At 38.4% G+C, this 27108-nt stretch overlaps 1 protein-coding gene and 1 long non-coding RNA gene across 3 annotated transcripts in view; one reads left to right on the forward strand and one right to left on the reverse strand.

Moving 5' to 3' along the window:
• Positions 1–13837, reverse strand: part of LOC105746990 (zinc finger protein 596-like) — a 49036-nt gene extending 35199 nt beyond the window's left edge. The window contains exons 1-2 of one of the 2 annotated variants that reach the window (XM_071215943.1): positions 13687–13837; positions 12838–13491 (exon numbers count right to left, since the gene is read on the reverse strand). The gene's annotated coding sequence lies outside the window, so the exon portion shown is untranslated. The remainder of the gene's footprint in view (positions 1–12837; positions 13492–13686) is intronic. The other variant, XM_012528562.4, reaches the window with a different exon arrangement.
• On the forward strand, positions 12979–19814 carry LOC131278831 (uncharacterized). The gene is made up of 3 exons (XR_009186279.2): positions 12979–13043; positions 13195–13312; positions 19262–19814. It is a non-coding gene; the product is annotated as an uncharacterized lncRNA (long non-coding RNA).
• Positions 19815–27108: the final 7294 nt, after the last annotated feature.

Raw genomic sequence — 27108 nt, forward strand, 5'->3', positions numbered from 1 at the left:
CTTTTTGAAAGTCTAAAATAATTGTTGGTAAGGATGTGGAGAAAATGGAATCCTCGTACATACCTGGTAGATGAGTACAGTTGTACAACCACATGGAAAATATTTATGCAGTTTCTCAATACGGTATATACAGAATTAGCTGTTCACCTAGCAGTTCTCTTCCTTGGTATTGAAAAAAAGATATTCAAATAATTGTGTACAAATGCTCATGTTAGCATTATGTACAGTAACACATAGAAACACACCAAATTTCTATCACCTAATAAATGGATAACCAAAATGTGTTATATCTATACACTGGAATTTTGTTCAGTCATAAAATGGAATGAAGTAATGGTATAAGCTATATCATGGAAAAGACTTGAGAACATGCTAAGTGTTTTCAAAACTTAGGCCAGGTATAAAAGGTCACATTTTAAAAAGATTCCATTTATAAGCAATATCCATAATTGCCAAATCAATAGAGGCGGAAAGACAATTAATGGCTGACAGGGACTGAGGGGAGTGGGGAATGTGTAGCCATTCCTTTTGGGTCTATGAGATTTCCTTTGAATATGATAAAATAGTGAAATTAGATAAAGCTGATGGATGTGGTGAATGTACTGAATGTCACTGACTGTACTTTTAAAATGGTTAATTTTATGCTATGTGAATCTTGCCTCAATAAAACTTGTACAGATAAAGTACAGAAAGGGTAGGAGATTTTATTCAAAGAAATCCAATTTTCTCTAAAATATAAGACATATATATTTTATGTGGGCTTCGCCATCCCAGGGTCCACAGGATGGAGGAATAAAATGTGAATTAGAGTGGATTTACTGGTATTCTACTATAGAATTACTGTGACTCCACCAATGGAAGAAATTATATCATTGATGTGGAGACAATGGTCATGGGGGTTGTTGAAGACAGGAAGAGGGAAAAAGAGGAGTGATATGGGGGAATTTTCGGGACTTGGAATTATCCTGAATGATACTGTAGCAACAGATGCAGGGCATTATATATCCTGCAATAACCCACTGAATGGACTGGGACAGAGTGTACACTACAATGTAAACTATAATCCATGCTGTATAGTATGCTCCAAAAAGTATTCATCAATTGCAATGAATGTACCACACTACTGAAAGAAGTTGTTGATGTGGGAAAGTGGGGGGTGTGGGAAGTGGGGCATATGGGAATCTCCTGTATTTTTTAATGTAACACTTAGTGTGATCTAAGTAGCTTTTTAAAAAAAGAAAAATAAAAAAAATACCACTAAAACTATAGCTTCTACCTACAGTGCTTTTCTGGTCCCAGTGCCCTTGATCCTTCAGACCGAGAGGCATAATGGTTTCCTGTGATTTCCTTTAAACCTTCCAAAATGTATTTACACATTCCTTTCATTTAACTCTTCTCAGTCACTTCATTTCAGCTTGTAATCTGTTTCCTGGCAGGACACTTACTGATATAACCAATAACCATTAAGAAAAAGATTAATAACTGGACTATATTTAAATATATATGTATTTTATTGTATAAATGTGAGCATAAAAATTATTTTCTAAATTTTAATGAGTATTTATTTTCTAATATTTATTTTTATGCATAAATGATAAAATATTAATAAGATAAAATTAGCAAATTGAGAAGAAACCCTAGAATTCCTCTCAAATATGTGTACAATTCAATTGTGAATAAAACAGCAATAACATTATGACCTGCACTGTTATGTACTAGAAACTTTACATAATTTCCCCTTATAAAAATAAATATAAAATTGGCTTACAGTATTCTTTTAGATAAGTAATAACATTCATCCTATTCTAAAGACTATTATGTAGTTTCTACCCTATCACTCCCATCATCCATTCTTCATCCTAGTAACCTTGAATTTTTATCACATGATTAGGCAGGTTGAAATGTTTGTATTTATTCATCTTTCATTTATTTTTTCCATATTTGAAAACTTCAAAATTTTACCTATAAAGAACCATGCAAGGCAGGGCAAGATGGCATCCAAGTGAGTACACCCTCATCACCTCTCCTGCAAAAATTTGGCTGAGTGAGGACAGAATCCTAATCCTGCCAACTGAGCAGTTTTAGGAAGCTACAAAGCAGGAGGAATCTGGATATTGATCCGGAGAGACTGCAACAAAAGGAGTGCTTGCTCAGGGTAAAACTGCATGTTTCTGACACTAAAGCCAGAAGCTGTGGGAAGTCAAAGCCCTTCCACTAGGGCTGATAGCTGCAGCATTCCTTGAACACTACTGGTCACATGACAACATCCCTGAGCCCCGTCTTCCCCAATTATGCGATCCTTGAACCCGTGCTTCCTGATCCTCAGGTTCCCCAAACCCCACATTCCCCATAACCCATATTCCCCAAACCCACGTACATCAATCCCACATTCTCCCAAGCCCACTTTTCCTGTACCCAGCACTCCCAGAACTCCAGCATTCCCCTACCCCTCCATTTTCAAACTCCGAGAGTGGGAGGGTTTTAGAGATGGGTACAGAAGGGACCAAGGAGTGCGGGTTCAGTTTTCTGGTCCCCCATTTTTTTGAGCTTGGAGGAGCATACCAGCTGAATTGGGGAGAGCCTTGGAAGAGAGGAGAGGTGAATCTGCTAAGAGAACCTGATTTACCTAAATGCCCTGGGATAGGGAAACTTGGGTTGGGAGAAGATGGAGTCAGAAAATTAACTAGTCCTCCATAGCACACAGAAGGGAGGGGGCCAGTAGGACATGCTTTGTAGGCTTCCAATAGCATATTTGGGGTTCCTGGCAAGGTGTGGCTGCACTCTCTCAAGGAAACTAAGAGTCACTGTTTTCTGTGATGAGTTGGTTTACCAGGGACTCATTTAAATCTCTGAGGGGAGCCATCACACTGCCTTCCTGCTGCCTTGGGAGAGAGTGAAATGAGGAAGGGAAAAAGGGGAGTGGATAGACTCCAAAGCAGTCTATTCAATCGCAAAGAGGATTTCCTGCTTGAGGGCATGTCTGGTTTTTTTTGTTGTTGTTGTTCCTTTGTTCTTTGGTCTTTCCTTCCTCATTATCTCCCCAGGCCCTTTTTTTTTTTTTCTTGCTTACTTTTTTTCTCATTTTCCTTTTTTTAATCAACTGAATAAACCCATCAAGATAAAATAAGGACCAAACAGCAACAAAAAATTACAAACAATACCAGTTATCAGGAAAACATGGCCCAAGCCAATAAACAAACTAAAACTCAGGAAGAGAAGCAGAACATCAAACAATGAATCAAAGCTCTCAAAACATATCATGGAACAATTTAATGAAATTAAGGAAGATATTAAGGATATTAAGAAACCATTTGGAGAGTATATGGAAGAACTTGTAAACATGCGCAAAAACATAATGGCTATGATGGTGATGAACAGCACAATTCAAGAAATCAGAAATACACTCTTAGCAAATAACAGCAGATTTGAAAAGGCAGAGGAAAGAATTAGTGATATAGAAAACAGTACGTTTGAAATAAAAAAGATAGAATGGATAAAAAAAGAAAAAGAAAAAATCCAGCAGTGAAATAGGGACCTGAATGACAACACAAAACACACAACCATATGCATTACAGGCATGCCAGAAGGAGAAGAAAAGGGAAAGGGGACAGAAGGGGTGTTGGAGAAAAGACTGACTGAAAACTTCCCAAACCTATGGAGGGAGATTGATGTACATGTCCAGGAAGAAAAACACACCCCAAACAAAAATAAATCCCAATAGGCCTACCCCAAGACATATACTTATCAAATTATCCAATGCTCAAATTATCCAATGCTCAAGACAAAGAGTAAATACTGAAAAAAAAAAAAAAGAGAGAGAGAGAAACATCACATACAAGGGCGGCTCCACAAGATTAAGTGTCAATTTCTCATCTGAAACCATGGAGGCAAGAAGGCAGTGGCATGACATAGTCAAGGTACTAAAAGAAAAAAAGTTTCCAACCAAGAATATTCTAACAAGCAAAGTTGACATTCATAAATGATAGAGTTGAAAATATTCACAGATAAACAGAAACTAAGAGAGTATGTGAAAAAAAACCTACCCTTCAAGAAATACTAAAGGGAGTTCTTCAGGAGGAAAGAAAAAAAACAGGAGTGAAAGAAATGGAGGAGAGTATAAGAACAACTAAAAAGACAAAAAGAGAGAGGAAAAAAACAACATATGACAAACACAAATCCAAAGAAAATGTGGCTAATATAATTCCTTGTGAGTAATAATACTGAACGTCAATGGATTAAACTCACCTGTCAAGAGAAACAGATTAGAAGAATGGATAAGGAAATATGACCCATCTATACACTGTCTCAAAAACACATCTTAGACCCAGGGTTTCATGAAGGTTGAAAGTGAATGGCTAGAAAACAATCTTACAGGCAAACACTAACCAGAAAAGGGCAGGAGTAGCTATACAAATGTCAGACAAAACAGACTTTAAATGCAAAACTATTGTGAGAGACAAAGATGGACACTACATATTAGTGAAAGGGATAATTTTTCAGGAAGAAAGAAAAATCATAAACATTTATGCTCCTAACCAGTGTGCCTCCAAATAATTGAGGCAAAAACTGGAAAAACTAAATGAAGGTATAGATTCCCTTACAATTACAGTGGGGGACTTTAGTACACCACTATCACCATTGGACAGAACATCTCAACAGAGAATCAACAAAGAAACAAAGAGTTTGAACAATACATTAGAGGAGCTGGACCTAATAGACATATACAGAACATTACACCCAAATACAGCAGGATATACATTCTTCTCAAGTGCACACAGATCATTCTCCAAGGTAGACCACATGGTAGGACACAAGTCTCTATGAATTCAGAAAGATTGAAATCATACAAAGTAATTTCTCTGACCACAGTGGAATGAACCTGGAAATCTGTAAAGGCAGGAGACATAGATTTCGCACCAAGATATGGAAGTTAAAAAACACATTTTTAGATAAACAGTGGGTCAAGGAGGAAACCTCAAAAGAAATCAGTAACTACCTTGAAACTAATAAAAATGGTAACATAACATATCAAAACTTATGGGATGCAGCAAAAGGTGTCCTGAGAGGGAATGCATAGCCATAAATTCACATATCAAAAAAGAGCTAAAATTGAAGACCTAACTACACCCTTTGAGAATTAGTAAAAAAACAACAAACTAACCCCACCCGAAAAAGTAAGAAATAACAAAGATTAGAGCAGAACTAAATGAAAGAGAAAGTAAGAAAGCATTAGAAACAGTAAAACAAAGAGGTGGTTCTTTGAGAAGATCAATAACATTGACAAACCCTTAGCTAGACTAACAAAGAGAAAAAGAGAGAAGACGCAAATACACAAAGAAATGAGAAAGGGGATATCACCACTGACCCTACAGAAGTAAAGACTAGCATAAGAGGATACTTTGAAAAAGTATATGCCAACAAAAAGGACAATTTAGAGGAAATGGACAAATTCCTAGAAACACATAAGCAGCCTACATTGTTGAAAGAAGAAATTGACAATCTTAACAAACTAATCACAATTAAAAAGATAGAATCAGTCATTAAAAACCTCCCAACTAAGAAGAGCCCGAGGCCAGACGGCTTCATAGGTGAATTCTATCAAACATTTCAGAAAAAACTAATACCAATCTTGCTTAAAATCCCCCAAAAAATTGAAATAGAAGGAACATTGCCTAACTCATTATGTTGTGGAATTTAAGAGAAGTTCAATTATTTGAGTATAGAGAGGCCAGGACTCAGGAATGATTTTGAGAAGGAAAAATGGTTTATTGACGGCCGGCCGGACTCGGGAGCTTTCAGTTTGAATCCCGAGCCCTGAACAAGATTTTCAAACGTCTTTTATACAGAGAGGAAAGGCCAAATGGTCCCTTTGTTTCAGTTCTCAATAGGCTTCAATTAGCATATCTTCCACATCTTAGGTAAGCTTTTAGCAAGGACTCCAGATATTCTAGATAAGCCTTTAGCGTATCTGGTTTTTGCATTTCCCCTAAATACTTAAAGTTTATAGCCCTTGCATTGTTAAACATTTCCTGGGACTGGAGCTGCGTTCCACACCCACAAGTCAAATAACTTAGTTATCTCTGAAGAGATACAGAGCCTTCCACCCATAGCCCACATCAATTCCTTGCTGCCAACATTACCCTAATACCGAAGTTAAACGGAGATACCACAAGAAAAGAAAATTACAGACCAATCTCTCTAAAGAACCTCGATGCAAAAATCCTCAACAAATTACCTGCTAATCATATTCAACAATACATTAAATGAATCATACACCATGATCAAGTGGGATTCATTCCTGGTATGCAAGGCTGGTTCAACAAAAGAAAATCAATTAATATACCACATAAACAGGTCAAAGGAAAAAAAAATCACATCATCATATCTATAAATGCAGAGAAAGCATTTGACAAAATACAACACCATTCTTGATAAAAAACACTGCAAAAGACAGGAACAGAAGGAAATTTTCTTAACATGATAAAGAGTATATATGAAAAACTCACAGCTAACATCATTTACAATGGTGAAATCTTAAAATCTTTCCTTCTAAGATCAGGAACAAGAAAAGGATGCCCACTATCACCCTTCCTATTTAACACTGTATGAGATGTAGGTGCTCAAGAATTGAGGCAAGAACCAGATATAAAAGACATCTAAATTGGAAAGGACTAAGTCAAAATTTCACTATTTGCAGACAACATGATCCTATACATAGAAAACCCTGAGAAATTAGAAGCAAAGCTCCTAAAACTCAGGAGTTCAGTAAAGCCACAGGTTGTAAGAGCTAACTGCAAAAATCAGTAGCATTTCTGTAAACAAATAATGAGCAATCTGAGGAGGAAATCAAGAAACAAATACCATTTACAATATAAACAAAAAATCAAATACATAGGAATATATTTAATTAAAGATGTAAAAGACTAATACACAGAAAACTACACAACAGTATTCAAGAATTTCAAAGAAGACTGAAACAAATGGGAGAAGATTCCCTTTTGGTGAATAGGAAGGCTAAATATCATTAACATGTCTATCCTACACAAACTGACCTACGGATTCAATGCAATCCCAATAAAAATCAACACAGCATTTTTTAATGAATGAGAAAAACTATGAAATTTATTTGGAAAGGAAGAGGCCCAAAATAGACAAAGACATACTGAAAAAGAAAAATGAAATTGGAGGCATTACACTATCTGACTTCAAAACATACTACATGCTACAGTAGTGAAAATGGCATGGTAATGGAACAAGGATAGACACACTGACCAATGGAACTGAACTGAGAGTTCTGATATAGATCCTCATATATACAGTCATCTGATATTTTACAAGGCTACCAAGCCCACTCAAGATAGAACAAAGACCTAAATATAAGGGTCAAGTCCATAAAGACCTTGGAAAACAATGTAGGGATGCATCTACAGAACCTTGTAATAGGAAATGGCTTCATAAACTCATACCCAAAGCACAAGCAGCAAAAGAACAAATAGACAAATGGGACCTCCTCAAAAGTAAAGCCTTTTGCACCACGAAGGAATTTCTCAAGGAAGTGAAAAGAGCCTACCCAGTGGGAGAAAATTTTTGGTAACCATATATGTGATAGGAGACTAATATCCTGCATATATAAAGAAATCCTCTATCTCAAAAATAAAAAGACAAACAATCCATTTTAAAAAAAGGGCAAGAGATTTGAACAGTCACTTCTCCAAAGAAGAAATATAAATGGCTAAAAAGCACAGGAAAGATGCTCAAAATCATTAGCTATCAGGGAAATGCAAATCAAAACCACAATGAGAGACCATCTTACTCCCATAAGACTGGCAGCTATCACAAAAAACAGAAGACAACAAGTGTTGGAGAGGATGTGGAGGAATGCACTGCTGGTGGGCATGCAGAAGGATCCAGTCATTCGGAGGATAGTTTGGCGGTTTCTCAAAAAACCAGCAATACATTAGCAATATAACCTAGCAATTCCACTGGTGGGTATATATCTAGAAGAACTGAAAACAAGGATACAAACCGATATATGCGCACCAATGTTCATAGCGACATTATTCACTACTAACAAAAGTTGCAAAAAAAAATTTAAAAAGGTACAATCAACCCAAATGCCCATTAACAGACAAATGGATAAACAAAAGATTGATAACAGAAGATCTAATGAAATACAGATTAATTACTTAAGGCTAAATGAACTGATAAAGACTAGTCATAGTTTTCTTTGGATTTTTGCTGATATTTTATTGTTCTATTTTCTATATACAAAGAATCCCTTTGTATATAATAAATAAAGCTATATATAATTCATAAAACATTCAACTTCATCTCCTTGCCTGAATGCTCCAGAATTTGAAAACTCTTACTGAATATTCTTAAATTTTATGGTATAATTATTTTCATAGATTCAATCAGATCTATTCTCCTTGTTAAGAGAAAATAATTGGAGTAATAGTTTATATAATCAAGTCTTACGGATGTTATTTCAAGAACACAGAGGAAACTCCAAATCTGTTGCATATTAGAGCCCCCACCTGGATGCAGTTATCTATTCTTACCCAAATTGTGTTAAAGATCAAGCAGGAACTGCCAAATTAAGTATAGCCTCAGCAAACTTAACTCTGAGCAGGCCTAACATTTTTCCTCCAGAACACTGACTTTTTAAGTGATTCTTCTACTTCACCTCTTAACCTTCACCTAAAATACTACAATGTTATTGAACCTGCTTACTCTGCTATCTTTATCCAATCAGGGGATATCCCAAGATTGTAAACTGTTAACTTCAAAATTAAATGACTCCATATATGCTCTTATGATCAAAGCAATGTCATTCTATTTGTTAATGCTTCTTACGTTATCATTGTTAATGGTACATTCCAAACAGGCTATACCACATACTGACTGAATAAGGTAGCCATTCATAATTTTCTACCACAATTTTCATCCAAAACAATGAACTCTGTGCTCTCACCCAACCCAGCTATCTCTCAGAAGGAAATTATGTTAACATCTGTAGCAAGGGTTCTTTCCATGGACCCCTTTTGCCAGTCAGGTAAAAACCACAGGCCCCTTCCTTCTCAGGGTAGTGGCAGATAGTTTTATACCAACCAACAAAATTGGCATGTTTTTAAATTAAAATTTTCAATTCAAGTTCACAGACCCCTTGAAATATTTCCCTAGTTTACAACCCTGATCTATAGTGATTTCAGCATGCTATGAAGGCAAAGAGGGTTTCTCACTTCTTCGGGTATGCCAGTTGAAAACTGTGGACCAGTAAATTACCTCCTTTCTACCAATTTATTCCCATCTACTGTTGCCATCATTAAGATAAAGGTTTAAACAAAAGAGCCTGAATATTTTTTAAAATGCACTTGCATATTTTCATGCAAAAATAGCCACTAATGAAACAGCTATAATTGTAAACCTAATACTGTCTCAATTAACTGAAGAACCTAACCTTTGCTGGCCCAAATTTTATATTTGGCCCTCTGTTTATCATAGCATTCCTTTTAGGAAACTCACATTCTCCCTACATAAAATTGTTACTAGCAGACCTACCTCTGAGAATAAATTGAGAACTGATCACTTGTTGTCGATACGACCCAATTTGCAAATCCTTAATGCATTATGCCAAAGATTATCCTCAACAAGGACAATTTTCCTGTCTCACATGACAGACTCTCCATTAATCATAATCTGCCACCAAGAAAAATGGGTCTACTGGAAATGACAAAGACAAAAGAGAGTGCTAGAGCCTCATTAAATGGCACCCTGCCAAGTACCCCTAACTTCTGGTAATACAACTTAACCACAGTGTGTGGAGCCTTGTGTCCACATTACTCAACTAAAAAATAAATTTTATCAGACTCCTGTACAAATTATGGAGAATTAAAAATCAAATGAGCCAAGAAAGGAAGTAAAGAATGTCACAAAGGAGAGTACTTATTCCCAAGGTGACAGATCAAGTCCTAACATTAACATGTCCACACATGGACTCTACATGACTAATACTTATGACGCATAAAATCTTTCTATTTCCCTATGCTTTGTCCTTGCACTGACCTGGAAAGACAATGCAACTGTCTGCTAAACTAAGGACATTTCAAAGTCTGTAAGGTTACAGTCTTTGGAATTGTCAACATAAACCCTGATCTGTGCACATTGCAAAGGACCACATAGTTCTATTCAAAACAAATTTCATTTTTATTGCAAATGCTTCAGCCTCTTTGGATCACACAGCACCCTTTGTTTCATATCAAATATGAATACTTGACCCAAGGTCTTCTTTACTCTGCTTTAAGCTTTCTTGCATCTGTAACCTTGTAACCAGAAATTAAGAATTAACAAAAGTTTATGATTACTATCTCATTATATAGATGTTTTTTCCTTATATTAACAGAATATTAAAGAATAGCCCAAAGATAATACCTGAAAGAACAAAAACTGGCTAGGTCAACCTCACCCTTCTTATGGTTGTTGCAAACTAGGCTCATCCTTGTGTATACTTACTATTGAGATTGTTATTCCAGTCTGACTTAACCTTTGTTTATAGTTATTTCAAAATTATTCTCACCCTTGTGTATACTTACTATTGTGGTCTTTATTCTTGACTAAACTTACATTTGTTTACGGTTATCTGAAAACTAGCATGTCTATGTTTCCTGTTCTGATTGTAACCACTCTATCTTCCCCTGTGTGAATCCATAAAAACCCTAAATTCCTCACAACCAAGGAAGCAGACTTTTGAGCCATGGCTAGACCAATGATCTCTTTTCTACCCTAGTAAATAACTTTTCACACTTGGAACCAAAATAACTCAGGATTTGATCTTTAAAGTGTATTGGAAGGAAAGAACCTGCTTTTGCTCAGTATCGACCACATTATAGATACAATTTGTTAAGAGTATTCTAAAGATATCATAAAAGAGTTTTGAAAACTTACTATTAATAGCCCACATGCCTCCACAAACTACAAGTTACCTTAACAAGGCATGTCCACCTTCAACGCTAAGCTACTGATATGCTAAAGATTTACAACACAAACTCTCAATGCCACACACCTTGAGTACTAAGGACAAATGATAGTATTCCTAGTAATGAATTTACACACATCACTTGACTGTAGTTACATTGTTTTGTCAGGCAATAGTTTCATTGTAGAAATTTCATCATATATTTGCCTGGGCAGTAAATTACCTTAATAACTGATAAATGTCTGGGCAATGTGCATTTGAACTCCTCACAGTCCCTTAGGAATTTAGAATAAATCTGAAACTTCTCACTGTAATACTCCCCTCAGTCTACAGTCTTAGGCAAGACAGGATTTACCAAGAGAGTTAATGATTCTGGCTTTGCCTCTTTTGGCAGATCCCTACTACCTTGGCCTGGGGTTAACACAAATGAAAACAGGATTAGATACTTACCAATCACAGTAGGAGAAATTACTGAAACTACTGCTAGAGCTATAGCTGCACAGCACGTTATTAGATTTATTAAACTTGTTTTAGACCATAGCATTGTCAAAATTGTTACTTTTTAGCTGAAACAAGGAGGCATTTTAGCCATTGCCAAACCACCTGCTGTCCTTGGGTACACACTTCTGGGGAAGTTGAGACACAATTGCATGAAATAATTACATAAACCACATGGTTTAAAAAGGTAAGGCCTTCCTCAAGGCCCTGATTTCATCATCTTGATTTCAGCTGGGTCGAATCATGGGTCCTGGGCTTAAGAGTATACTATGATGAAGGCAGCTGGGACTTTATCACTCTAATACTCATTATGGTCTCTGTGGTGTACAGCTTTCTCTGAAAGATTTTGAATGTGTGTCCCTACTTTTAATTACTTTATGTCTGGGGTCATTTGCCCAGCAAATGATTTCTTTATGTCTGGGATGACATAAAAATGATGATTGTGGAAAAACTGGCACCATGACAATCTATGAGCCCAACATGAAAACAACCTAAGACCTTAGGCAGTAACTGAAAATGGGCTTAACACCTTACATTTTGATCACTACTCTCAATGGCTGAGAGCCATATCAAATAGGGGAAATTGTTAAATGAACTCAGTAGGCCCTAGATCGAGTCCTTCATGCTAAGCCCTACATCAGCAAACTGGACCTTAACTTAGTTTCTAGCTTTTGTAAGTGCACCTTTCCCCAGAACCTGAAACAACCGGCCGTAACATGCCAGGTTATTTCCTCTCGTCCTTCTGAAGGAATCTTAATCTGTTTGTTTTTATGCAGATATTTGTCCCCAGAGCCTATGATTTGTTTTAATTCTCTTCCTCACTCAGTGCCCCATTTTCTTTACACTTTTCATTTCTTGGACTCTCCAGTCTAGCAGCAGTTCAGTTCAACCCTCCCCTCCATTTTTCTCTGTGAGATTTTCTGTCAAAAGTTTCTTCCCTACCAGTTTATCCTGCCTCTGAGAGTCAGATAGGGTCATTCGAGAAAGGTGTGACCCCCAGAAAAGTCCGTTCTGCATTAAGGGAATTCCACCAACACTGGAATTCCCTGTGTAACTGGATCGACTGAGTGCACCGCTCGGCCATAGCCATTCTGCTGCGGTTTTACTCCCTAACCCCCTAAAATGGGGGCCCTTGTTTTCAGCACTCCTCAGCAGCTGGTTTGCAGCGCTGGATCTCTGTGGGCTTCTGTCTCTGTACCTGATATGCGTGGGGTTCTAACTCACTGCTGTCAGTTCCAAATTCTTTTTCCCTGGTAAGAAGCATCCAGGCTGCTTGCTGCCTCCGGAGAACTCCCAAGTTTTGCACGGGACCCACCGAGAGGGAAGGCAGGAGGACCTGTAGGTCCCGGGTGGAAGTTTCCTACCTGATAGCTTTCTCTCTCTTCAGTTAGCATTTGCGGAGTCCTCCAGTTTCTACCTTTCTCCATATTATCAGGGGAGGTTTTTCCCAAGGTACGGCTTCCGTCGCTGTTTGATGACGTCACCCATTCGGTTTCGTTTTTTTTTTTTAAGGTACCGTTGATTGAACCCTGGACCTCCTAAATGGGATACAGGAGTTCAACCGCTTAAGGTACATCCACTCCCTCATTGATTTAAAAAATAAATAAACAAAATAATAGACAAAAGGTAGCTTAGCAACTTATGGAAGCATTAATTTTAAAATTCTGTCCAGCCACATTCATCTTAGTTAATCCTATAAATCACCTCAACTGTTTCCCCAGGGTTAAGAAAGATACATAAACGGCTCCCTCTACTCCCGCGGGCTGGGCAGTGCGGGCCGGCGGCTGGGAGGCGGGACACGCCCGCGATGCCACAACCGCCGCAGCCCGGCTTCTCTGGGTGAGTCCTCCCGCAGCCCCGGCGCTCCAGGCGCCGTCGCGCTGCCTGGCCCCGTCCTCACTCGGCCGCCCGCTTGGCTGGCCCGGGCTTCTCGTCCCTCCGCGGAGAAGGCGTCGAGCTGCTGCCGGGAGAAGGCTCAGAAGCTGAACCGCCAGCACCAGCTCACTCTGTGCACGCTGCTGAGGGAGGACGAGGACTGTGCCGCCTGCGAGGCCAAAGGGGTCGCCGATGTCGCCGCCCTCGGCTGGGGCCTCCGCGCCCGGGACCTTCCCGCCCCTCCCGGCCCAGGCTGCCCAGCGGGCTGTGTCCCGCCGGCCCCAGGCTCGACGGGAGGGAGGTAGGGCGGGCTCTGTGCTTCCCAGATCCACTCTCACCTCCGCGGGCGCCGTCACTGGTTCCAGCCTCCCTTCTACCCCGCTAAGGGACAAAGCCGGTGCCCGGCGCTCGGTGCTTGGACTCTGTCTAAGCTCGGGCTCTCACTGGGCCGTGGGCCAAGCTGGGCTGGACGCGGAACACGGCCGGGGCAGTGCTTAGCGTTAGAGGGTTGCTCTTTTCCCAATTCTGCTCACTGGTAGTTCCGTGGGTGGGGCCGCCCTTACATCAAGTGCCCTGCCTCGTCTCTGTGTGACCCTGTCCTTCCTCTGGGTACTCGAAAACTTGATTTTTCAGGCAGAACCCTACTGCCTGCTACCTGTCAGCTTCCTGAAAGAGGATGGTGATCTTTTTGGTGGGTTGGAGTGTTAGTGAATAAAATAATTGGCGAGGGGTCATAGTAGTAGTAGTAGTAGTAGTAGTGATATAGCCTGTGCATTAAATCAAAATTATTTCCAAGAGTACCTAGTCTCCAAGATGGCCAAATAAGTAATATAGGCCCTGCAGTCTTTGAATGTTCAGAAGGGATGTGAGACTGAGTGTGTATTCAGGGCTGCCTCCAGACGATGTGGAAGATATGCTAATCCAAACTGGCTTGGATGTGGAGAATATGTAACTCACCGGGAGGAAATAACCTATCTGATACTAAGATCTGAAGAACCTAACCAAAGGTCTGTTTACCATCACTGTTAGTCTTCCTAATCCTATATCCTCTGTATAAAAGGGTCTGGAAAAGGCTGTTCGGGGCTCGGTTTTTATTAGGACAAGAGTCCGCCGAGCCCGGCCGGTCGAAATAAACCAACTTCCTTCTCGGTATTCTCGTGTCCTGGCCTTCGAAACCGCGCCTATCCGAATTTCTCCACTACAGTAGTAGTAGTAGTAGTGTTTTAACGTTTAAATATTAGCCAGAATGAAAGAGAATTCCATTACTTGAGTCTCTTAAACAGTGGACTTATTTTACTGAAGATTTAATGATTAAATGCTTTCTGATCAACTAAATGGAAGGAGAATATGTGGACACTGGGTTGTGTGCTTCATAAGTGTTGACGGTTCATTTATGGGTCCAGAGAAGAAAAGACCTAATTTTAGTTTGTTCTGCTACAGCCGGTGAAATAAACCCTTTTTAGTCTTTTTAAAAAAACATACATAAATGATTAGAGATTGGTTAAATGTCATGACCATCTCCTTCTTAATGAAGAAATTGAAGAAAAAAATGTTTAATCATATTCATATTGTTGTAGACGTTGACAGAGGTTCAATTATTTGTGTGTGAAAAGGCCAGGACTCAGTAATAATTTTGGCAAGGAAAAAGGAATTTATTTATGGCTGGCCGGACTCAAGAGTTTTCTGTTCAAAACCCAAGCCCCAAATAAGATTTTCGAGTTCCTTTTATACAGAGGAAGTATGCTTTTACCATGGACTTCATACATTCTAGATAAGCTTTTAGCATGAACTTTATACATTCCATGTAAGCTTTTAACACATTTGGTTTGTATTCTCCCTGAATATTTAAAGTTTATAGAGTTTGCATTGCTAAACTGTTTTTCTGGCACTGGAATTGTTGCCATGGTTACCAAGGGCAGGGACGCAGTTCTCACTGTCCCACAGGCACAGCTCAGGACACATACAACTCAGGTTATTCATGAAGAGACAAACAGCGCCCCCCCCCCCCAACCTACGTCATTTCCCCCCTTTAGGCCAGTGTAACTTGCTAAACTTTGGCATACTTATTGTTGGAGTTATGAGGTGAGTGACTGTTGTTTTGATTGATTATCCCACTTATCAATTTCCCAGTAAGGACCCAAAGACAAAGTTCCTGGGTAACATTGGGGATTTATCCTGTTTCCGGAAGAAATTCTCATCCTGGACAGTAGAATCCTGGGGGTGGGGGCCCCCAGTAGTCATCCTGGGGGTTATCGGTGCTTATGTGGATTTCTTGCCAGGCTCCAGATCCATCTATTAATTTTATTTTACCCTTAGATAATTTACACCTTTAATCTTAAAGGGGTGCTGAAGGGATATGATCTCTTTTCTGTAACTACTTCCTCCTGGCCATGGGTTGTGGTCCTTATTTAACAAGGTGTAATAACTTTGTTATTTTGACTGGAGGAAGATGGATCTTGCATTGTATATATAGCTGGATGAAGTTTTCATATGATTAATAAGATGCTCATTCTGAAAGTAACAAACTTAATTAAAATTTGTGAATACCTTTTTTTTTTTTTTTAAGGGGACATTGGATTACAGAGGTAGACGACGTTAGGTGCCTGTAAAGATGGCACCTTTTTAAGTTGGTGGGGAACAGTATGTATATATATATATTTATATATATATATATTTTTTTAAGTTATTTCTTTTCAGAGAGAAATTGTAGTAGATAACAGTATTAGGTTCTTAGCTTTGTTTTGAAGATGCATTTCAGAGTGGCACTTATGTTTAATGATTGGCACTTATGTGCTTCGTCAGGTGTTCCTGGTGAACTGGCACCTTCTTGGGCAATTGGTTTCATTCGGGATTAGTGCACTAAATTGGAAATTCTTTTAGCTGTGGGAGTTTTCAGAACTACAGAATAAAGTTTTTACAATTGGTTTAATTGAATAACTTCTGATAATTTTGATTGTTTAATAGGTGACCCACTGCTAGTAAGCAAGACTCATTTTGTTACACAGTATAGTAAAGTAGTAGGGTGACTGAGCCTGATATTATTTAATCAGTTACCTGTAAACCACTGGTAACCCCATTGTTTTTAGCTAAGAAGTATATTTTATTTTATAGACACGTTAAAATTAACTATTTAGAAAATTAAGTTTACCAGGAATTTAACATGTCTAATGTACTTTTGTACCTGACTTAGAATAGAGAAGATAACATTATAATTATTAGGCATATATTTAGAACAGGATAAAGGTACAGCACTTAATTAATGTATTACTAAATGCATAAGGATTCTGAATTGCAATTAATAGTTTTAAGTTTCAGGGTTGTAATACTTTACATGTTATCTCTCCATGGAAGCAGGCCATAATGCCAATTTGTTTTTAATTTTACTTACAGTACACTGGTGATTATGGCTCCACTTTGTATATTCTTCACACAGTGAGTAAGCCACAGCATCATTGATCCTAGAGAGAAGCTAAGAACGTGGTTTCCAGTATTTCACTGGCCTGGTGCATAGTGCTCTCTGGAACTATGGAACAGTGCCAGACTGGAGGTGATATCCAGTGTACCTTTGGCTGTACTGAGCCATCACTGGCTGCTGCAGGAGTTTGAAACTGCAATGTAGTTTCTGTTGACTTCAGGAGCACAACCAGAGGTGTGATGTAGTAGATATTTTTATTTGAGGAGTCAGTGACCAGCCTAGCCAATAACTCCCATGGAGAGGCAACCTGTAATGTATTCAAGGCCTGATTTGAATGCACAAGAGAGTTTAACAATGTTGAAGTTTATCCCTTGTTTTTATATATTTTTAAACATTTTTAATGCAACACATCATATATCAAATGCCTTTGTTTATTTTTTACACTTTTACCATGAAGATAATAGCAGGCATTTTACTTTAGTAATAGAGGGGGAAAAACTATTTTTTATTCTTAAAATGAAAATGGAAGAATCCCAGTGGAATCAAGGTAGCTTTTCATTAACATTTACTTAAATATGCACCTTGCTATGACCTTCAGACAGGTTTCATTATTATGAAGTTACTCTTTGCTATCAATACCAATCCAGGTTTTAGTTAACAGTGGCTTCTAGAACCAGAACCATTTAAATGCATAAGTTTGGAAGATGTTTTTTACAAACTTTTTACAATTGACCACAATTATGGACTGGCAAATTTACTCCATATTATAATTAGCAACTAATGGAATCTACCCCATGCATTTAAGAGAGAGCAATTTTACACTTAATTTAATTTCATTAAACACAAGCTTACAGTTCCCATTATTTTAACGATTCAATATATACAATGTTAACTTATTAACCTGGTATTTATAAATTTAAGAGATAATACTTAAGCTAAACAAATTGAAATTGTTATTGATTAAACAAAGAATGTTGTTTTCCTTTTTTACAGGGGCTTAAAACTTTTCTTTTTGATAATTTTAAAACTGAATAATTTCAAAAGCATATTAATTTTTAGGTTCTGGAATATAAAGCAGTTATTTAACCTGTTTTAATTTTAATTTAATAAGGATTTCGTAGCTTTTTAACAGTTCTGTATTTAGATTTTTTTTTACAGGACCTTTTATACCGGTTAGTTTAATTTTGGTTTTAGAAATATGTATAACTTATATAACTGCATATTTAACTTTAGCAAATAGGCAGACATGAATAGTTTGATACAGAAACACCATTTAGTTATTTAAAACCTTTTTCTTTGCTGGTTAATTCAAAATATAGTTCCCTCACTGACTTTGGTGGGAACCTGGCAAGTATTTGGGCTTCTGTTTAGACTGGAAAGAAACCTGGTAGCTTTTACTCATTTTTTTTTTCTGAGACAGCCTGAACAATGGGGTTGCTTAATAAGGCCTGGTACATTGAGAAGAGTATTGCCTACTCTTGGAAAACCTGGCAACAGTTATTTCTGATTTCTGGTGGAAATGGCCAATCAGAATTAATTTATATTATTTTAAAGGTCAAGGAAAAAGACAGTTTCTCCTTTAAAAGGATAAAGAGGAAATGAGAAGACTAAAAAATATTTAGAATGGCACAAAAGTGATATGCATAAACCCCCCTTTTTTTATTTAATATAAGTTTTAAAGTTTAATTATTATGTTGGTTTGTTAAAGGGTGGGCCAGACCTCCAGGAACTGTAAGTAAAGGCAAATGCAGTTTATAATTACCATTACAATAGTTGAAGACCAGGGGTGAAATTAATTATAAAATAACTATAGGATAAGTTTGAGTAATAACCACCACTATCACAGTAAGCATTAGATAAACCTGAAGTAGCCATAAATAGAGGCAAATTAATTCACTATCACCATTACAAGAGCTGAAATCCAGGCCACATTTACTCCGTCATAATAGCTTTATAGATGTGTATATATATATAAGGGTGCTTATACAATGATTTTTAATTCTTAGTTACAGTTTTTAGTATGTTTTATTTTAAGATGAATTGGATACCTTTATTAATTAAGTTATAAGAACCTTATTAGTAATGAACCTACAAAGCTTTCCTGTTTTTTCTAGTAGCTGAACAAATTTCTTCTGCAGTTATGCATTTAATTTATCAGCAAGACAGTAATGGCATTTAAAGATTCATTTTTAAATTACCTTTTACTTAGATTTCTTAGGTGCAAGCAAACTGACAAAATCCAAACACAGATTTTAAAGTTGAACACAAAGTTAAGCACAGATTGAAACAGTAGAATTCCATATCTTAGCATTTTAAGGAACTCCCTGACCTAAGTGATGGCACATGAGGTTTTATTTTGATTACTGTTTATACCTTTTATAGATGCAGTGTTTAAACTGAGATGTTTGAGGTTTATTTTATTTAAATTTATTTTCAATTTTTAAGGAGATATGACATGAGGTCTCTGGGTTTTCAGTTTCATGTGTTTTTTTCTGCAGTTTCTCATGACCCTTACTGCTGACTGTTCCCAGCCAAACCATTAAAAGGGCTATCAAGCCAGGCCCTGAGCCTCAACAGACTTCAGCTCCTACACTCTGATTTATTGGGCTTACCCCACTCAGCTAACATGGAGTTGAAGAAGGTCAACCACCACACCATGGAGCCTAAAGTGCCTACAACTGAAAGCAGGAAGATTGCATCCAGTATCCATGTGGAATCTAAGTCCCCACTTGACATAGATGTGCAATGGACACAACCAATCCAATGTCCACAGAGAAAATGTGGCATTGGTGTGGGAAGGATGGCCATGGTGGCTGCTGGGTTTGGGGAATGGGAGGAAGAGATGAGATGGGGAGGTGTTTTCGGGACTTGAAGTTGTCCTGGGTGGTGCTTCACGGACAACTACGGGACATTGTAGATCCCCCCAGGGCCCACTGGATGGAACGTGGGAGAGTGTGGGCTATGATGTGGACCATTGACTATGGGGTGCAGCAATGCCCAGAGATGTACTTACCAGGTGCAATGGATGTGTCATGATGATGGGAGAGAGTGTTGCTGTGGGGGGAGTGGGGAGGTGGGGGCGGTGGGGTTGAATGGGACTTCATATTTTTTTAATGTAATATTTTTAAAAAAATGAATAAAAAATTTTAAAAAAAAAGGCTATCAAGTGATTAGAGGTTTATTGTTTCAAGCAATAGCCTCTTCCTTTTTTTGACAGGGGTACTTTACCATATACAAATAAGTCTTTGGCTCTAAGGTAGGAATTTTGTTGCATTTATCCTGATTCTGAGTTTCCTTCACCTCCCCCCTTCCAGGTAGTTCAGTGATTAGATAGGAATGTGGCTTAGGAACAGAAGGCATGGACTCACTGGAAAGGGGCAAGCCACTCTCCCCTTTCCAGCTCTCCACTTTTGTTGTGCATTCTCCTAAGCGGTGGGGGGAGGGGGGAGGTAATGGTAGCTAGCTCCAGGCTGCTAAAATGGTTTGAAAAGGAACTTTTAGGCTCAGTGCTTTCCCAGGGGCCCCACCCACCCACCTGGCAGGGCTATGATTCAAGCCACTGGCTTCACAAGCCACCCTGACTGGGGCCAGTTTCAATAAACTTGGGTGCATGGCATGGACAATCCCCCAAGTCCTGGTAAATGGGGCAGACCCAGAGAGACAAGACAGTAGAGAATACACGCACAGTTATATTCTGCAGTTTTGCTTTATAAATATAATCATCTCACTCCTTTGCAATGGCTAGGGAGGGTTCCAGCTTAACCAAATTCACCATCTTAAATAATTACACAATCTAACACCAGCATTTGAGCAGACACAGACAGAAGCACAAAACTTATTAATCTGACTCACAATTTCTATATTTTCTGGACAGCTGCCCCTGCAACCATTACAAACCTTAGAAAGAGAGACTTTGAATACTAAAAACAGGACCTTCTGTTTACCCTGGCTGATTATAAATTAAGCTCATTTGCAATTCAGCACCAAAACAAAACATTCCGGCTAAACCTTTCACTGTTTAACTTTACACCCAAACCAAGCTTCATTAGAAAGCTGATTCATTATCCTGTAACTACAATTTTCTAAATCTAGACCAATTTCTAGGATGTTAGGACTCAAACCTATAAACATCCTTTCCTATTATAATCAAGCCTTCACTACCTCAGTGGAGGCAAGACCAGAACTGGATGTGAACATGAAGCTAGCCAAACCCAAACATCAGGCTTTTTTCCCTTTTTTTCCCCCTTTCCTTTCAGACCTGGAGGAGCCGGCTTTCCCCCAAATTTCTGGAGGTAATGGGATCTCCTGGGAGGTGATCAGATTTCCCTTCCTAGCAATTAAAGCTAGGGTTTTCCTGACACTATGATCCCTGGGGAATCTTACCTTTTTCTGTGTTTGGAGCCTTTTTCATTCCCAGAATTTTTTCAGACCTTCCTTTGCCCTTGATTTTCATTGGGAAGACTCAGGTGGAGCCCACATCTTTTCTGGACTAAATGTAGCCCAGGGGCACCCAGATTTGAGGTTCACCTGAGTCTTCCTGGTTTCCTTAGGGATTCAGAAGGGGTAGTGAAATGCTACTTTTTCTGGCCTTCATTTGCAAATCCCGGGAGAGACCCCAGATGTTAATATCAGGAGAGGTTCAATTATTTGTGTATGGAAAGGCCAGGACTCAGTAATTATTTTGGGAAGTAAAAGGGAATTTATTTATAGCTGGCCAGACTCAGGAGCTTTCTGTTCAAAACCTGATCTCCAAATAAGATTTTCAAGCTCCTTTTATACAGAGGAAGTGTGCTTTTAGCATGGACTTCATACATTCCATGTAAGCTTTTAACACATTTGGTTTGTATTCTCCCTGAATATTTAACGTTTATAGAGTTTGCATTGCTAAACTGTTTTTCCAGGACTGGAGTTGTTGCCATGGTTACCAAGGGCAGGGCTGAAGTTCTCACTGTCCCACATGAATAGCTCAGGACACGAATAGCTCAGGACACATATAGCTCAGGTTATTCATGAAGAGACAAACAGCCCCCCACCCATAGCCTAAATCAGTATCTCATAAAACCAATCCCATTTTTTCATTTTAACTTTATCATTGATATAGTACTTTCTTTGCCATGTCTACAAAAAATATTACAATATTACTGGTAACTATAGTCTATAAATTATATTAGTTGTATTTTTCCTATTTATCACTGAAATCTTAACATCTTATATTTGAAGAACATTCTTGTATTTATAGTATTAACCACAATCTTCATCCCCCACCAAATACCTGTGTTATGTAACACCTAGGTTTTCCTTATGTTGTCTTTCAATTAACATTAACCTCCCTAGACTACATCTTACAACTACAATCCCAGGTGTGTAGTTGTGTACAGTGTGTGTAATAATCATTATAGTGTGCCAATATCAACTTTACCCATTACAATATATTTATAATTGACCTTGTTAAACATTCAACATAAGTCCAGTATCATTTGCATTCTTAACCAGCATTCTGTCTACTACTAACCTATCCTCTGTAGCGTTATTCCATAAGCTTCCTAATCATAGTTAGTCCATATCAGTGAGAACATACATATTCAACCTTTTGTTTCTCTTATTTCACTCAACATAATATCAAGGTTCTTCCCTGTTGTCACATGCATCCTGATGTCATTTCTTTTTACACATGAATAGTATTCCATACTATGTATATGCCACATTTTGTTTATCCATTCATTGGTAGATTTAATCTGTTTTCATCTTTTAGCAATTATCAGTAATACCACTATGAACATGGATGTGAAAATGTCTGTTACCATCCTTGTTTTCAGTCCTTCTATATATTTTCCAAGTAGTAGGATTGCTGAATCATAGGGCAGTTCTATATTTAGCTTCCTGAGGGACCATCAAATCATCCTCCACAGAGGCAACCCCATTTACATTCCCACCAAAAAAAAGAGTGTTCAAATTTCTCCATATTCTCTCCAGCAGCCATAGTTTCTGTTTTCCTTTTTTTTTTAATGTTTTCATTAATTTTTATTTTTTTGTCTATATTCATTTTTTTAATATTACATTCAAAAAATATGAGGTCCCCATATAACCCCCACCCCCCTCATCCCACTACTCCCCCCATAGCAACATTCTCCTCCATCATCATGAGACATTCATTGTATTTGGTGAATACATCTCTGAGCATCGCTGCACCTCATGGCCAATGGTCCACATCATAGCCCACACTCTCCCACGTTCCATCCAGTGGGCCATGGGAGGACCTACAATGTCCATTAATTGTCCCTGCAGCACCACCCAGGACAAATCCAAGTCCCAAAAATGCCTCCACATCTCATCTCTTCCTCCCATTCCCCACACCCAGCAGCCACCATGGCCACTTTCTCCACACCAATGCCACATTTTCTTCAATTACTAATCACAATAGTTCATGAATAGAATATCAGTAAGTCCACTCTAATCCATATTCTATTCCTCCATCCTGTGGAACTTGGATTGGTTGTGTCCACTCCACATCTATGTAAACAGGGGGCTTAGATTCCACATGGATGCTGGATGCAATCCTCCTGCTTTCAGTTGTAGGCACTCTTGGCTCCATGGTGTGGTGGTTGACCTTCTTCAACTCCATGTTAGCTGAGTGGGGTAAGTCCAGTAAATCAGAGTGTAGGAGCTGAAGTCTATTGAGGCTCAGGGCCTGGCTATCATATGGTCAGTCCAGAGATTCAGATCCCCTGGGTACATATTAAACCCCAGCACCAACTACAATTCTGGTAAAGTAACAGGAAAGGCTTGTGAAAAGAGATCACATCTGAGTCCAGCTCCATCACACAGAAACACCAACTCCAAAGAAGGGCTGATTGACATGGCGCTGAACTCCATCTGCCATGACCATAAAACCTGTGGGTCTCTGTAGCCCTCAGAAGAACCAATACCTGGGGTTGTATCTACTTTATCTGTCTCTGGGACTCTGCTCAGGTGTGCATAAGGGCAACCCCTCTGATAACCTCCCAGCTCTTTTTTATAGACTCATAGCTCTATAAACTCATTTGTCCTTTCCATTTCACCCTTGATTTAGGTCAAAAGACATTTTTAACTCCTGTTATATGTAGACAGAGATATTCTACTGGTCTGAGTTGAACCTTTTATTCAAGGTCATTTTCTAGTTACTTCATCAGCTGGTACTTGGTAGTAATCCCTTGGTGCCAGGGAGGCTCATCCCCGGGAGTTATGTCCCATGCTGGGGGGAAGGCAACAAATTTACATACTGAGTTTGGCTTCAACACTGGACACATTTGAGCAACATGGAGGCTCTCAGGAAGCAACTCTTAGGCACACTGCTGCTCTAGGCCTTGTTCTTATTTCAGGTGCACAGGCTCACAAGCATAGTCATTAGTATCAGAGGCTCCTTGTTGAACCTTCACTCTTTTTTGGTCTTTGCCATTGCACTTGGGGGATTGTTGCTGTTGCTTTAGGGACTGTGATAGAACTCCCCTGGCTAGGAACTCAGCACTCGCTCAGTTGTTTTTAATTGTTTCCACTATGAAAATATCCAAACATTTTTATGTACCCTGGATATATGCCTGTAGAATTCCCTGCCAACCATGTATCCCCTGTCAATAACATCACACACCAGTATTCCTCCACTGCCATTGTTGAACCTCTCTGTGATCCAAAACTTCCTGAAAAGTAAAGCCCAATATATTGCCAGGTTCTCTTAATAGTAAAATGGAATATAGCGATGAGTTTAAAGGTTAGATATAGAATACATATTAATTTGGAAAAATTCTACATCCTATCTTTTTCTTTTCTTTTTTCTAATTATTAAGCTTATCTTCACAAGAGTTTTAGATCACAGTAATTCATACATACAATATACAGTACTCCCACATATCCAACATAAAACCTCTTCCCTTCCACAGCAATAATCTTTTAACATATCATACCATATTTACTAAAACTGATGTACAGATATTGAGACAATAGCTTTCAAATGAGGTAACATTTGTGTTTACATTGTGGTTTATATTTTAGACTATACAATTTTCTAAATTTTTAGTTATCTTATGTTTTACATTGTGATTTACATTTTAGTCTATCAGACCCTATATATTTTTGGTGTAATTTTACATGTCTTATATCCATCCTTGCGTACTCTTGTGAAACACTTCTATTGCCTACACAGTTACATTGGTTCCATATATTCAATACCTATTTCCCCCTCCCCTTAGGGCCCACAGTGACAGTCAATCTTCATTCCTTGAAGAGCCATGTTCAGAGATACTTGTAACAGTGTTGAGAGCTTGACATGCTCAACTGCCCTAATGCCCTGGGAGCCATCATTTCTCTTGAGAGATACAGTTCCCTCTATTTGATGGCATCAGTCCTCCCCAGGATATGGGTAGACCTTCACTCTCATTATATGGGTCTCTACCCAATGATATAACCCACTCTGGCAAAATGAGCATTCACATATTCCCAGGAGTCTCTCCTGCATCAGATTATCCCCTTTAAGTATCTTAAACAGGTAACTTTCCTTATTATATTTTTGAAAAGGTTTTCTCAGCATTATACTCTCAATGAACACCTGACAAACTCCTATGTTCATATGTTGCCCCACCCTCCCCCCAATTTCTTGCGCAATATTACCCATCCTCCCATCCCTAGCCCCCCTCAAACCCACAAAGCCCCAACCAAAGGTAACCCTATTCCCCCATTTTATCCCTTTCTTGTATACATACTTACTTCCAGTTTATCGGAGATTTCACCCATGTAGATGTCAGCTTAATTCTTCCTCTACCCCCTGATTTCCTGTAAGCCTATCATCCAGTCTCTAGCTCTCTGAGGCAGCTTGGTTTACTTATTTCATATCATTGAGGTCATGTAGTATTTGTCCTTCAATGCCTGTGCTGCTTCACTCAACATAAGGTTCTCAAGATTCATCCATGGTATCATATGTGTTTGTAGTGTATTTGTTCTTAAAGCCGAGTAGTATTCCATTGTATGTATATACCACATTTTATTGATCCATTCATCTGTTGATGGTCATTTGGGTTGATTCCAACTTTTGGCGATAGTGAACAATGCTGCTATGAACATTGGTGTGCATACATTGGTTTGTGTCCTTGTTTTCAGTTCTGCTGGGTATGTACCCAGCAGTGGTATTGCTGGGTCATATGGCAAATCTATGGTTAGTTTTTTGAGAAACCGCCAAACTGTCCTCCAGAATGGTTGGATCCTTCTGCATTCTAGCCAGCAGTGGATGAGTGTTCCCATTCCTCCACATCCTCTCCAGCATTTGTAGTCTTCTGTTTTTTTTCATAGCTGCCAATCTTATGGGAGAAGATGATATTTCATTGTAGTTTTCATTTGCATTTCCCTGATAGCTAGAGATTTGGAGCATTTTTTCATGTGCTTTTAGCCATTTGTATTTCTTCTTTGGAGAAGTGTCTGTTTAAATCTTTTTCCCATTTTTTAAATGGGTAGTTTATCTTTTTATTTTCAAGATATAGGAGTTCTTTATATATGCAAGTTATAAGTCTCCTATCTGATATATGGTTACCAAATATTTTCTCCCAATGTGTAGGCTCCCTTTTCACTTTCTTGACAAACTACTTTGAGGTGCAGAAGGCTTTAATTTTGAGGAGGTCCCATTTATCTATTTGTTCTTTTGCTGCTCATGCTTTTGGTGTGAATTTCCTGAAGCCATTTCCTATTACAAGGTCTTGTATATGTTTCCCTACACTGCTTTCCAAAGTCTTTTGGTCTTGGCTCTTATATTTAGGTCTTTGATCCACCTTGAGTTGATTTTTGTATACAGTGTGAGATGGTAATCCTCTTTCATTCTTTTACATATGGATATCCAGTTCTCCAGGCAGCATTTGTTGAATAGGCCATTCTCTCCCAGTTGAGAGGGTTTGGTGGCTTTATCGAATATTATATGGTGATATATATGAGGATCTATATGAGAACTCTCAATTCAGTTCCTTTGGTCTGTGTGTCTCTCCTTATGCCAATACCATGCTGTTTTCACTACTGTAGCTTTGTAGTATGTTTTGAAGTTAGATGGTGTTCCTCCAATTTCGTTTTTCTTTTTCAATATGTCTTTGGCTATTCGGGGCCTCTTTCCTTTCAGAATAAATTTCATAGTTAGTTTTTCTAGTTCCTTAAAGAAAGCTGTGTTGATTTTTATTGGAATTGCATTGAATGTGTAGATCAGTTTTGGTAGGATAGACATCTTAATGAAATTTAGTCTTCCTATCCATGAACAGGGAATATTCTTTCATTTATTTAGGTGTTCTTTGATTTCGTTGAACAGTCTTGTGTAGTTCTCTGGGTATAAGTTTTTTGTATC

The sequence above is a fragment of the Dasypus novemcinctus genome, chromosome 6, assembly GCF_030445035.2.
Source record: "Dasypus novemcinctus isolate mDasNov1 chromosome 6, mDasNov1.1.hap2, whole genome shotgun sequence".
NCBI classification, from domain to species: domain Eukaryota; kingdom Metazoa; phylum Chordata; class Mammalia; order Cingulata; family Dasypodidae; genus Dasypus; species Dasypus novemcinctus.